Source organism: Haematobia irritans, chromosome 5 (genome assembly GCF_050003625.1).
Source record: "Haematobia irritans isolate KBUSLIRL chromosome 5, ASM5000362v1, whole genome shotgun sequence".
NCBI lineage: Eukaryota > Metazoa > Arthropoda > Insecta > Diptera > Muscidae > Haematobia > Haematobia irritans.
In genome coordinates this window covers 165,723,008-165,738,230 of record NC_134401.1, presented here as the reverse complement: position 1 = coordinate 165,738,230, position 15,223 = coordinate 165,723,008, and the positions used below count along the sequence as shown (strand labels likewise).

Genomic DNA, 15,223 nt, shown 5'->3' with positions numbered 1-15,223 from the left:
ATAGAAATAAAATTTTGACAAAATTTTCTATATAAATAAAATTTTGACAAAATTTTCTGTAGATTTACAAAATTTGCTATAGAAATGAAATTTTGCAAACATTTTCTATAGAAATCAAGTTTTGACAAAAAATTTGGAACATAAGCCGATGTATTAAGAAAGATTTAGTTTCGCTCCATCAAACCAATCCACCCTAGTATACTTGGGTGGTATTCATAGCCCTCCAGTTTATGCGTTTTTCCTCTGAGAATACCTATGGATTCCAAAGCAAGCATGTGAACATGTAAATAGTTAAGCTTGTAAGGTGGTCAACAATGAAAACGTTAAGCTTCTTGTTGTTTGCATTATAATTTTCTCTAAGTCTTACATTCAACAATGTTGTTTTGATATTGCATTGACTATGAAACACTATTTGTATGGGATTTATTTATTATTTTACCTGTCTATTGTGTGTCTATTTTTGTATTTAAGAAAGGGGGAAATAAAATTTATTTATTACCAGTGACAAAAGAAGTTTCAAATTTAAGCCTTTAAAATAGGAATATTTCTCTGTGTTGTAAGGATAATTCACTTTGTTTTAAGGATATCGAAATTTAATGGATCGACATATAATTTAGGGACATTTTTCCTAAGTTAAAAGAACAACTTCTTTGTATTTTGACATTTATATAATTTTTCAAAAATTTTTAAATTTTTTTCTATTCTCTTCTAGCCTGCATTCAACACTTTTTACCATCCATTAAAAAAATATTATATTAAGATTATTAGCTTTGACAAGTTCCAAGTGACATTTTTCGCTGTCTCCGTCTATGTCTTTGAAAGAAAAAGTGATTGAGTGCAGCTTCTGCAAAGAAAAACGACAGTTTTTCATGTAACCGCAATTAGTTTCACTTTAATATGGACTTTATCATCGATTGATTGACTGATTGATTGAATTCGTAATTTATGATTTGTTCAAATGAAGAAGAACCATTTGACTTCAATATGTGTTGACTTTCATTGGACTTTTTTTACATCCTGAGGTTGTAAATTGAGTGCTTTAGTGGTTTCTTAGCGTAGGCTATCACAAAAAACAACAAAGCACTGAAAAAAATATATTAAAATACTAAGAATTCTTTAAAAATGCGAACAATTTTTTTCAATAAAAAATTTCCTTTAAAAATGTTCTTCAAATACAATGTCGTCCTCTAGTCTAGTGCTAGTTCCAAAAAAAATCTCATGTGTGGGAAATATTTAATCGAATGCTTTATTTTTCTATGTGTAGTCTAGTCATTCATTTTATATTGATTGCCTTGTGTTTTTCTCCTCCTAAGCCGATTTACTTTTCTTGTAATCCGTTACGATGATGATGATGATTCGAATTTTCTTTTATATTTCTTCCCACCTTCCTTTGGCCACATAACATCTTCATCACATATTAGCTTCTTTTATGATTGCGGTGTATATCCGATGATTATGAAAGTAATGGAACTTAAAGGTGAAAAGAATTGAGGAAATAATACCACATGTGAATGGGAAATATGAAAGAATTTCATTCATATAAATAGAATGGTATTACGACTAAATGGACGAAGTGGCAGAGTTGATGTTTGAATGGAGGGCAGATATCATAAAGTGCAATAACCTATCTCCACCCAAAAAAGATCTTATGTGATCCGGGCAAATTTTAATTAAATCGGTTCATTTATGCTGGCAAGTCTCAACTTCTTTTCTTTAGTTTTTCCCCATAAATTTCAAATAAATTAATAATTTTTTTTTTAGTTTTACAAACGATTTTAAGAGTGAGAATTCCCTCCATCATTATATAAAAATATCAGCTGCTCTTTTTTCACCACAGCAAGCGCCGTCCATTCTCAAAACGGTATCAACAAAACCCTCCCCACTCAGATGTCAAAAAATAACTATGCTCTTCATGAAAAAATAGAGCACATTCTCCTGTAAGATATCATACAAAAGTGGACTTCTATTCTCAGCTTAAAACTGTCCCTCCTTCTCTCTCTCTCTAGTTTTTATCTTTAATTTTTGTATGAGTTTTAAGTAAGTATGTAAGGGATTAACTTCATGATAATAGAATGTTTCCTCTTATTCAAGATAACATAAACAAAGGAAAATAGAAAGAATGAGGATATTCTCATACAAAATTGAGATTCTGTTCTCACGTTGAAAACTCTTTCTCTCTCTTTATTTTTTTATTTAATTTGTTTGTGAGTTACAAGTAAATATGTGAAGGATTAACTTTATGAAAATAGAATGTTCCTTCTTATTCAAGATAATATAAAAAAGAAAATGGGATCACCAAAAATTTTAATATTTTTGTTGATCCCAAGAAAGAGGATATTCTTCTTCAAGATATCATCGAATTCTGTTGTCATCTTGAAAACTCTAACTCTTTTTCTCTCTCTCTATTTGTTTTATTTCACCTTTTATGAGTTACAAGAAAATATGTGAGTGATTAAGAAATAGAATGTCCCCCTCTTATTCAAGATAACATTACACAAATGGGATCAACAAAAGCTATGGCAACTTCCAACTCGGATATCAACAAATTATTATGCACTTCATGAATATTCTCCTGCGAGATATCATACAAAAACGGGATTCTGTTCTCAGCTTGAAAATTCTTTCTCTCTCTCTCAATTTTTTATTTTTAATTTTTGTATGAGTATCAAGCAAATATGTAGGGGAGTAACTTCATGAAAAGAGAATGTCGCCTCTTATTCGTACAACATACAAAAAATTGGATCAACAAAACATGTGGGCACTCTCTACTCAGATATCAACAACTAATTATGCACTTTAAGAAGGAGAAAGATGACATTCTCTGCAAGATATCTATCAAAACACAAGACATCTATCCTGCACGATATCATACAAAAATGGGATTCTGTTCTCACCTTGAAAACCCTTCCTCTCTCCATTTTTTTCTTTAATTTTGGTATGAGATTCAAGTTAATATTTGAGGGATTAACTTCATGAAAACAGAATGTGATTAACTTCATGAAAACAGAATGTTACAAAAAAAATGGTATCAACAAAACCTGTGGACACTCCCTACTCAGATATCAACAACAAATTATGCACTTTAAGAAGGAAAAAGGGGACATTCTCCTGCAAGTTATCTATCAAAAATGGGATCTTTGTGCCAACTGGGAAAAGCTCCCTCCCTCCCTCTCTCTCTCTCTGTTTTTAATTTTTGTATGAGTTTCAACTAAATGTGTGAGGGATTAATTTCATGAAAAGGGAATGTCTCCTCTTATTCTATATAATAGGATCCCATTTCCAACATGGAAATTGTTCTCTCTTTTTCTCTCTCTTTTCCTGTGTTTATCTGTTTCTATGAATTTCTAACTGTTTATATGAATTTGAAGTAAACATGTAGATGTACACAATTTACAACACAGGAGGAATCTCTTCATTCTCTTAGAATTCAACATAAATCGGAAGTTGGTTTTGCTTCTTCCTTATTATTAACTATATTATTCAATCGCAGCTATACAATTATTGTTATCTTAAATCAAAAGTATTTTGTTTTTCATATCTGAAACTCAGTTTCAAAATGCTCACTTAAAAATGTATGGCTAATGGGATTTTCCCCCTATATATGTTACCTGTCTCTTGATACTGACTTCATATTACAAACCAAAAACAAGTACTTCAATGTGAGAGAGTGATTAAGAGAAAGAATAAAAACTCTAATGACAAATTATTTGCAATTATTATGATTTATGATACGAAAGTTCAAAAGTGCAATAATTTCTCAAATGTGCCCATTGAGAGAGAGGGGGAGAAAAAAATATCCCTCGCACATGAATTTTTGACATAAATGGACATTTATAGTTTTTATTCTTTTGTTGTTAAAATTGTTTTCTCTTCAATTATAATTATTTCTTTATTTTTTGTAAAACATTAAGTTATTAATCATTCGTTTGGCTATAATTATGCATTCATAAACAAAACAAAAATGTTTGGCAAAAACTTGAAATATTTTATTCAAGCGAACACACACACACATACATCATTATGAGAGTATCGTTGCTAATCCTCAAGAGATTATTCCACTAGCATTTCTTTTTGTTGTATTTCTTTGTTTACTTTAACCAGGGGATAACTTGTGGGGATATACAAAATGGATTATGATTAATGTATATTTTTTAAGATTTTTTATAGGAGTTATACTATTTTTAAAATATTTAATAACTATATGTAATAGTACTTCAGTTATTCATAACAGTATACTATTTTCCTAAATATTATAACATTTTAATTGGTGGCCATGTTTTTAATTGGGAGAAAAAAATTATTGTCAAAGACCACAACATTGTAGTTAGTGACTTTAAATTCGAACAAAATACTTTTCTTCTAAATCATAATGTCTTGCTCTTCGAATTGGATCGTGTCAACAATCTTTCTTCTCTGGGTCTAGGAAAGTTGCTTGGTATTTTCTTTTAAGTCCCATACAAGAACTGATTTTTTTTCGGAAGTTTCGTTTTTCATTAAAAAATGTTCTATGATGTATAAAACGATGTCTAAAATTGCATTTCAATGAACATATTTTGTTAGTTTTCATTCTTCTGATTTATGGCTACACCCAATATCATAAATTACAAAAAATCTCAATATAGCACTGTTATACGGATAACATATTGGCATAACATAATTATCTGTAGCATACTTCTAGGGGGATTTCTTTATCTGCTGCGATAGAGATAAATGAACCGGCTCACTCATGATGCTTTCCATGTTTGAATTAAACACATAAAATATAAAAATTTAATATAAAAACAATATATTAAATTTCTCAATATTTTTGTTTCTTTCTTTAAAGAAAAAAAACAATATTCAAATCATAATACCACCACAACATTTGTCAAATATATACGTGTTATCGGTTTAAGGTGAAGTGAGATTGTGGTATTAAAAGCCACCATCAGATAAAAAAAAAGAAAATGAATATTTCACCACATTTCCGTTTGCTATTGAGCGAAGACAAACACCGATGGTATGTTGTGGTAGGTTTGGAGGGTTTTAATATTAAACAATTCAGTAGAACTGATATGTGGATTTTTGCTCATCTAAGGGAATGTTAGTCAAGGATTTTGAATATAAAATAACACTTTGAAAACTTTTGCCAATATTTTGAGTAAATATTAAATACCTAAATCCTAGAAGAAATAAATTTTAATTAATTATTCCCCGAAGATAATATCATTGTTGAAGAGAAAAGACATTTCTTGATCCAGTAGACTATTAGATAATCAAAAATATCATATATTATTTCGCAGTAATGAACATTCCGTGAGCAGAATGTTATGTCTTCAGGTGGTCTAATTTGTAATACAGCAGTATTATACATATAAATTGGTCTCCAAATCTGACTTCTTGAGGATCGTTTAGCTCCTCAAATATATTTGTCGAAGATGGTCAATATAGGACAATGTTTTTGGCATAGCCATCACCGTAGAATGCTTGAACGATTGGCGACTTGTTTAACTTCTGACATATGGGTTCTTAGGCGCTTTAGATCTTTTGCATTATACAAACTGGATCCTGTTTTATAATGATAATGCATGCACACAAAAAAAAAATTGTTGGATTCAATCACGAAATTAATTGATCCAATTAATTTTTAATTGAAATGTCTTCAATCGCAGAAATGATAGTATCAAACGCCAAAATCAATTAAAAAACAAGTATAAACGGCCGTAAGTTCGGCCAGGCCGAATCTTATGTACCCTCCACCATGGATTGCGTAGAAAATTCTACGAAAGACTGTTATACACAATCGAATTAGTTGGGTTGTGGTATCTTAAATCGTTTTCTAAATTGTGACTTAGTCTACACGTGGTATATATTAGACAAAAGGTATGTAAGTCTACAAATTACGAATCGATATGGACTTTTGCACGGTACGTAGGGAGCCAGAATTGAAATAGGGGGTCGCTTATATGGGGGCTATATACAATTATGAACTTGATATGGACCAATTTTTGTGTGATTGGGGATCGATTTATCTGAGGGCTATATATAACTATAGACCGATATGTAACTAGTTAGGCATGGTAGTTAACGGCCATATACTAGCACAATGTACCAAATTTCAACTGACTCGGATGAAATTTGCTTCTCCAAGAGGGTCCAAAACCAAATCTCGGGATCGGTTTATATGGGGGCTATATATGATTATGGACTGATATGGACCACTTTTGGCATGGTTGTTAAATATCATATACTACCACCACGTACCAAATTTCAACCAGATCGGATGAATTTTGCTTCTCCACAAGGTACCGGAGGTCAAATCTGGGGATCGGTTTATATGGGGGCTATATATAATTATGGACTGATATGAACCAATTCATGCATGGTTGTTGGATACCATATACTAACATCACTTACCAAATTTCAACCGAATCCGATGAATTTTGCTCTTCCAAGGGACTCCGGAGGTCAAATCTGGGGATCGGTTTATATGGGGGCTATACATAATTATGGACCGATTTCGACCAATTTTTGCATGGGTGTTTGAGGCCATATATTAACACCACGTACCAAATATCAACTGAATCAGATGAATTTTGGTCTTCCAAGAGGGTCCGGAGTTCAAATCTGGTGATCGGTTTATATGGAGCTATATATAATTATGCACCGATGTAGACCAATTTTTGCATGGTCATTAGAGACCATATACTAACATCATGTACCAAATTTCAGCCGGATAGGATGAAATTTTCTTCTCTTAGAGGCTCCGCAAGCCAAATCTGGGGATCGGTTTATATGGGGGCTATATATAATTATGGACCGATATGTACCAATTTTTGCATGGTTGTTAAAGACCATATACTAACACAATGTACCAAATTTCAGCCGGATCAGATGAAATTTGCTTCTCTTAGAGGCTCCTCAAGCCTAATCGGGGGATCGGTTTATATGGGGGCTATACAGTAGACTATTAGATAATCAAAAATATCATATATTATTTCGCAGTAATGAACATTCCGTGAGCAGAATGTTATGTCTTCAGGTGGTCTAATTTGTAATACAGCAGTATTATACATATAAATTGGTCTCCAAATCTGACTTCTTGAGGATCGTTTAGCTCCTCAAATATATTTGTCGAAGATGGTCAATATAGGACAATGTTTTTGGCATAGCCATCACCGTAGAATGCTTGAACGATTGGCGACTTGTTTAACTTCTGACATATGGGTTCTTAGGCGCTTTAGATCTTTTGCATTATACAAACTGGATCCTGTTTTATAATGATAATGCATGCACACAAAAAAAAAATTGTTGGATTCAATCACGAAATTAATTGATCCAATTAATTTTTAATTGAAATGTCTTCAATCGCAGAAATGATAGTATCAAACGCCAAAATCAATTAAAAAACAAGTATAAACGGCCGTAAGTTCGGCCAGGCCGAATCTTATGTACCCTCCACCATGGATTGCGTAGAAAATTCTACGAAAGACTGTTATACACAATCGAATTAGTTGGGTTGTGGTATCTTAAATCGTTTTCTAAATTGTGACTTAGTCTACACGTGGTATATATTAGACAAAAGGTATGTAAGTCTACAAATTACGAATCGATATGGACTTTTGCACGGTACGTAGGGAGCCAGAATTGAAATAGGGGGTCGCTTATATGGGGGCTATATACAATTATGAACTTGATATGGACCAATTTTTGTGTGATTGGGGATCGATTTATCTGAGGGCTATATATAACTATAGACCGATATGTAACTAGTTAGGCATGGTAGTTAACGGCCATATACTAGCACAATGTACCAAATTTCAACTGACTCGGATGAAATTTGCTTCTCCAAGAGGGTCCAAAACCAAATCTCGGGATCGGTTTATATGGGGGCTATATATGATTATGGACTGATATGGACCACTTTTGGCATGGTTGTTAAATATCATATACTACCACCACGTACCAAATTTCAACCAGATCGGATGAATTTTGCTTCTCCACAAGGTACCGGAGGTCAAATCTGGGGATCGGTTTATATGGGGGCTATATATAATTATGGACTGATATGAACCAATTCATGCATGGTTGTTGGATACCATATACTAACATCACTTACCAAATTTCAACCGAATCCGATGAATTTTGCTCTTCCAAGGGACTCCGGAGGTCAAATCTGGGGATCGGTTTATATGGGGGCTATACATAATTATGGACCGATTTCGACCAATTTTTGCATGGGTGTTTGAGGCCATATATTAACACCACGTACCAAATATCAACTGAATCAGATGAATTTTGGTCTTCCAAGAGGGTCCGGAGTTCAAATCTGGTGATCGGTTTATATGGAGCTATATATAATTATGCACCGATGTAGACCAATTTTTGCATGGTCATTAGAGACCATATACTAACATCATGTACCAAATTTCAGCCGGATAGGATGAAATTTTCTTCTCTTAGAGGCTCCGCAAGCCAAATCTGGGGATCGGTTTATATGGGGGCTATATATAATTATGGACCGATATGTACCAATTTTTGCATGGTTGTTAAAGACCATATACTAACACAATGTACCAAATTTCAGCCGGATCAGATGAAATTTGCTTCTCTTAGAGGCTCCTCAAGCCTAATCGGGGGATCGGTTTATATGGGGGCTATATATAATTATGGACCGATGTGGACCAATTTTTGCATGGTTGTTAGAGACCATATACCAAATTTCAGCCGGATCAGATGAAATTTGCTTCTCTTAGAGGCTCCGCAAGCCAAATCGGGGGATCGGTTTATATGGGGGCTATATATAATTATGGACCGATGTGGACCAATTTTTGCATGATTGTTAGAGACCATATACTAACACCATATGCCAAATTTCAGCCGGATCGGATGAAATTTGCTTCTCTTAGAGCAATCGCAAGCCAAATTTGGAGGTCCGTTTATATGGGGGCTATACGTAAAAGTGGACCGATATGGACCAATTTGTGCATGGTTGTTAGAGATCATATACTAACACCATGTACCAAATTTCAGCTGGATCGGATGAAATTTGCTTCTCTTAGAGCAATCACAAGCCAAATTTGGGGGTCCGTTTATATGGGGGCTATACGTAAAAGTGGACCGATATGGCCCATTTGCAATACCATCCGACCTACATCAATAACAACTACTTGTGCCAAGTTTCAAGTCGATAGCTTGTTTCGTTCGGAAGTTAGCGTGATTTCAACAGACGGACGGACGGACGGACATGCTCAGATCGACTCAGAATTTCACCATGACCCAGAATATATATACTTTATGGGATCTTAGAGCAATATTTCGATGTGTTACAAACGGAATGGCAAAGTTAATATACCCCCATCCTATGGTGGAGGGTATAAAAATAATTTTTGTGATTGGTTTTTGTTTAAAAAATTGAATCAATGTTAAATCACTTAAATTTTTTTAAGTCGATTAAAATTTTAATTGGAAATATTTTGTTGAAAAATTTTTCTGTATGGTTTCCACTAATCTTTTTTACCATATAGCCTCTTGTTGTGTACTATAAAAAAAAAAGAATTTTTGAGAGCAACGTTGAAGTGCTCCGCTTATTACTTAATTAAAAACCGCTAATTTTGGCTTAGCTTTATACCCATACGCTGATATTAAAAAAATCATAATATGGCAACACTAGTTGCCTCTCATCTCATAATAGCGAATCATATGATGTGCAGTTATTTTGTAAAAGCCGGCCGGTATAGCTATTTTGTAGGTTATGTAAAAAAAAAATATCCTTTGCAATAGATAATAACTATAAAATAATAAATAAACTAAATAATATAATAAATAATAATTCCATTTGTTTAAAATGTATAAAATAAACAAAAAACATTGATTTTAATTAATGAAATTGTGCATTTTTGTTTGTACTTGCGCAATATGTGAGTATGTCATTCAGCCTATGCTTGTGCAAAAAGAGGTGATTTAGAGTCTCGCTCTTCTCTCTGATGTAATTCCACCACACACATTTGTTTACATGAAAGGTGAGTACGTAGTAGCGTGTGAGCAGGAAAAAGGCCTAATAGAGGAAATTACACTCACCATACCACCACCATTAGCGACTAGCTACTAAAGAGATTTGTAGGATTACAAGAAAATAATGAACCAATATAAAAGCGATGGAGAGAAGAGATGCTGTAGGCCTACATATACGCTCCTTACCACAGCCTGCTGTGAGGATATTGGGGTGGGTTACAATTGTCTTTTCACACATACAAGAGGATATTCTTAGGTTAATGTGAATGAATTTGAGTGGGCCACATATCGGAATTGTGTGGGTAGAGAGAGCAAAAGGGGGTATTTTCCATGCACATGCATAGGCAAGCGAGATGCTGTAGTCATATACACATACATTGATATTTCGATTGGAGCAAAACTAAAGATGGCGCCAAATCTAAGGTTGGTTTGTATTGTATTGCTATGAGAAAAAGAAGAAGAGGAAATAACACCACACACACTCGCACATCTCTACATAGCAGTGTGCAATTGTATGAACAGAAAGGATAAAATAGTTATGACACCGCTGGCAAAAGCTCAGTTGTAATTGAACTGTCGGCTATACAACATCAACAAACCAAAGACTAACGGTACTCATGGTATAAAGTTAGAGTGTTACAAGCACACTGTAGCACACATACATGCACAAAAAGCTTGCGCCTAAAATAAACCTAAGACAAAAGCCTAACACAATGCAGAAGTGGAAGAGCAAGACTTAACATCATTTTCTAAACAAAGTGTAATTGGAAGGCTCTCCGCTCTTATCCTGCCCTCCAAAAGAAACAACCCTTCACAACGCAATTGTGTGAATGAATTACAAAAATTTATATGTGTGTGCGTGTGAATTTGTGTTTCCAATAAAGAAGATTATTGTGTGATTCCTTCTTTATTTTTGCATATGTGATAAACTAAAACGCGCAAATGATATCAAATCACCTTTAAGTGCTGCAATTATTCAATTTACTGTGATTTACACAGACAGTTTAGCTAAATCAGTCGTTTAACCATCAACAGTAACACGACACCATCACCCCCATCATTCGAATCATAATTGCAATTATTACCGTTACTGTTATACGTTTTGTGCAAATAATCAAATGTAACAACAACAACAGTACGAGTAGCAACATTCTCACCTCACCACCTCTACTTATGCCACTTAAATGTCACAGAACTCAGTCAATGAATCGCCCCCCCAAAATCATATGAATTCTGTCTAACAGTCTAATCGGCATAGACGAGAGCATAGAGATATAAGTGCGTGAGATTGTTGGTGTCTCCATGTAGTGTGCTGTTGTTGTTGCTGTAATGATAACAAAGACTTCGTCGTTTACTGTGCGATGATAAACATCAATTGTGCAAGAAAAGAAGCAGCGTCGGCAGACCCTTGTGAAACGTGAAATGTTTACAAGTGCGTGATTTTGTTAACAGCTGATTTCAGTCTTGTTTAAACCGTCAACGGTTGAGCAACAACACCGCGGATTGAAAAACACAAATTGCCACTAAATAGAAATTGTCTCGTATTGAACGTGTTTAACAAGTCATATTTAGTCAAATAACTTGGCTTACATTTTTTTTTTTGTTATTGGTATTTTATGAATTCCAAACCTTAAATAACCTTCAACACCCACACTAACCAACTTGTTTTTTTTTTGTTGAAGTGAGGAATTTTCATTACAAAAAAAAAAAAAACAAACACAAATAAAATTTACGTAATTTAATTTGTTTTTTTTTTTTATTTCCATCATACATCAAAACTCGTGTTAATACCGAAAAAAAAATCCATAAATTGATTTTTCCCCCATTCTCCTTTAAAAATTCACACGTGCATTCGGTTTCTTGGGGTTTTTTATTGCCCCCCCTAATACGACCGACCTCCTACTCTCAAGTTCTATTCGTTGCTTTCTTGTTCTCGCCTTTCAACTCATTCCAATACCACAGACACTTTGTTTTGTTTTTTACATGTGGTTGTATTTTGCCCAATGTCGACCATGTTGGTAGTGTCATCGCCATCGTCAACAACTTTGTGACAGTCGCCGGCGTCTCTGCTTACTCTATATACACATATATGTGTGAAGAGAAGAAATAACGGTGATTTTGCATTCGATTATCGTGATTTAATTTAAATGGCGCGTTTTTTTGCAATAAAAATAAAATTCATTTTGAGCAATTTTTTGTGATTTTGAATGACGTTTATGTAAACTTTTATCTCTAAACTTCAGTGAAACGTTACTGTGTGTTTTGACATACGAAAAACACTCACATACAGCTAAGGGGGAAAAACCCCTTTTCACCCTGCAAAAAAAAGACCTTATAAAGACCATCAGAAAAAAAATATTTGGCATCTATAGCAGGCCAATAAAGGTTTTTGAACTTCGTATTGTGAACAGTGGGTAAGTTAAATATTTATTTTTATTTTTTTATAAGGTACTAATTATTGTTTTGTTTATTTATAAACGTAAAAGAAAAGAAACAGCGAGAGTAGACACCATAATTATAGATTATTGGGGAACGAATTTATTATGCGTATTAATTTGTAAGGTGTTTTGTTTTCTCAAACGAAACATCTTAAAATTATATGTAATGGTGGAAATGATAATTTGTTTTCGATATTTGATGACTTTGATGAATTTCTGGTAAAGACGTAATATAAACCAGTTACTACTTTTCGTGAAACCCAGCATTAAAGAGCAATAGCTCTTTCAACTTCTTAAAAAACATATGCTTGTTTGTAAATTTGATTTAAATCCAAGTGTGTAGTAAAATTTTAATAGTTATTTTTGTACTATTTAATGTTTGTTATCATCTTTTAAGATGTATATTGAATATAATAAGGACACCGGGAAAAAAAGATTATTACAATAAAAAATATACAATAATAAAAATTATGAAAATATATTAAAAAAAGTGAACCGCCCTCTAGGAAAGAAATGTAGCTTTAGTTTAGAAAATTTTAAGTACGATAATAGGATTTTTGTCAAATAGGAGAAAAAATATTAAAAATAATATTTTTTTTCTATTTAAAAAAATTACAAATTTCGGGAATTAAAAATTAACAAGTAGAACCTACTCCCTAATAATTTTGGAAAGATATACGGTACAATAATACATTTGAATTACTAAAATACACTATAATTATTGTGGAAATCTTACACTGAAGAAAAAAACAACAAAACCACCAGGAAAAAAAATTTTTGTTATTTTTTGAGAATTTAGATTATTTTTAGAAAATTTTAACTAAACGCAGATGTCACCCCGACTTTACAAAAATGTATATTTTAAATTAAATAAATTTAATAATTAATTTTAAAAGAAAAATTTAAAGAAAATGTTGTAATTTGAAGTAAAAACAAGTATATACGGCCGCAAGTTCGGCCGAATCTTATGTACCCTCCACCATGGATTGCGTAGAAACTTCTACTGAAGACTGTCATCCACAATCGAATTACTTGGGTTGCGGTAACACTTGCCGATGGCAAGGTATCTTAAAACTTCCACTAAACACGGTCTTCTAAATTGTAAGGTAGTCCATACGTAGTATATATTAAACTAAAAAAGGCCGATTAAATACATATATAATTAAGTTTGACAAAGTTTTCTATAGAAATAAAATTTTGACAAAAGATTCTATAGAAATAAAATTTTGACATTTTCTATAGAAGTAAAATTTGGACAAAAATTTTCAATAGAATTAAGATTTTGACAACATTCTCTATAGAAATAAAATTTTGACAAAATTTTCTATAGAAGTAAAATTTGACAAAATTTTCTATAGGAATAAAAACTTTTTTTCTATAGGAATGAAATTTTGACAAAATTTTCTATAGGAATAAAATTTTGACAAAATTTTCTATAGAAATAAAATTTTGACAAAAGATTCTATAGAAATAAAATTTTGACATTTTCTATAGAAGTAAAATTTGGACAAAAATTTTCAATAGAATTAAGATTTTGACAACATTCTCTATAGAAATAAAATTTTGACAAAATTTTCTATAGAAGTAAAATTTGACAAAATTTTCTATAGGAATAAAAACTTTTTTTCTATAGGAATGAAATTTTGACAAAATTTTCTATAGGAATAAAATTTTGACAAAATTTTCTATAGAAATAAAATTTTGACAATATTTTCTATAGAAATAAAATTTTGACAAAATTTTCTATAGAAATAAAATTTTGACAAAATTTTCTATAGGGATAAAATTTTGACAAAATTTTCTATCGAAATAAAATTTTGACAAAATTTTCTACAGGGATAAAATTTTTACAAAATTTTCTATAGAAATAAAATTTTGACAAAATTTTCTATAGGCATAAAATTTTGACAAAATTTTCTATAGAAATAAAATTTTGACAAAATTTTCTATAGAAATAAAATTTTGGTAGATTATTTTTGTATCGAGTGGCAACCATGATAATGAACTGATATGGACCAAGTTTAGTGTGATTGGGGATCGGCTATATATAACTATCGACCGATATGGATCAATTTTGGCATGGTTATTAGCGGCCATATACTGACACCACGTTCCAAATTTCAACCGGATCGAATGAATTTTGCTCCTCCAAAAGGTTCCGGAGGTTAAATCTGGGGATCGATTTATATGGGGGCTATATATAATTATGGACCGATATGGACCAATTTTTGCATGGTTGTTAGAGACCATATACTTACACCATGTACCAAATTTCAGCCAGATCGGATGAAATATGCTACTCTTAGAGGCTTCGCAAGCCAAATCTGGGGATTGGTTTATATGGGGGCTATATATAATTATGAACCGATATGGACCAATTTTTTTCGTGGTTATTAAAGAACATATAGCAAGCAACACCATGTACCAAATTTCAACCGTATCGGATGAATTTTGCTCCTCTAAGAGGCTTCGGAGGTCAAATCTGGGGATCGGTTTATATGGGGGCTATATATAATTATGGACCGATATGGACCAATTTTTGCATGGTTGTTAGAGACGGTATACTAATACCATGTACCAAATTTCGGCCGGATCCGATGAAATTTGCTTCTCTTAGAGGATCCGCAAACCAAATCTGGGGATCGGTTTATATGGGGGCTATATATAATTATGAACCGATATGGACCAATTTTTTCATGGTTGTTCAAGAACATATAGCAACACCATGTACCAAATTTCAACCGGATCGGATGAATTTTGCTCCTCTAGAGGCTTCGGAGGTCAAATCTGGG

The 15,223-nt window shown here is 32.6% G+C and overlaps 1 protein-coding gene across 2 annotated transcripts in view; it reads left to right on the top strand.

Moving 5' to 3' along the window:
- Positions 1–10,589: 10,589 nt before the first annotated feature.
- The window catches only part of HisT (Histamine transporter), a 175,582-nt gene continuing 170,948 nt past the window's right edge, over positions 10,590–15,223 (top strand). Inside the window, exons 1-2 of one of the 2 annotated variants that reach the window (XM_075309840.1) lie at positions 10,590–10,604; positions 12,237–12,407. The gene's annotated coding sequence lies outside the window, so the exon portion shown is untranslated. Of the gene's footprint in view, positions 10,605–11,465; positions 11,603–12,236; positions 12,408–15,223 lie in introns of those variants that run through there. The other variant, XM_075309839.1, reaches the window with a different exon arrangement.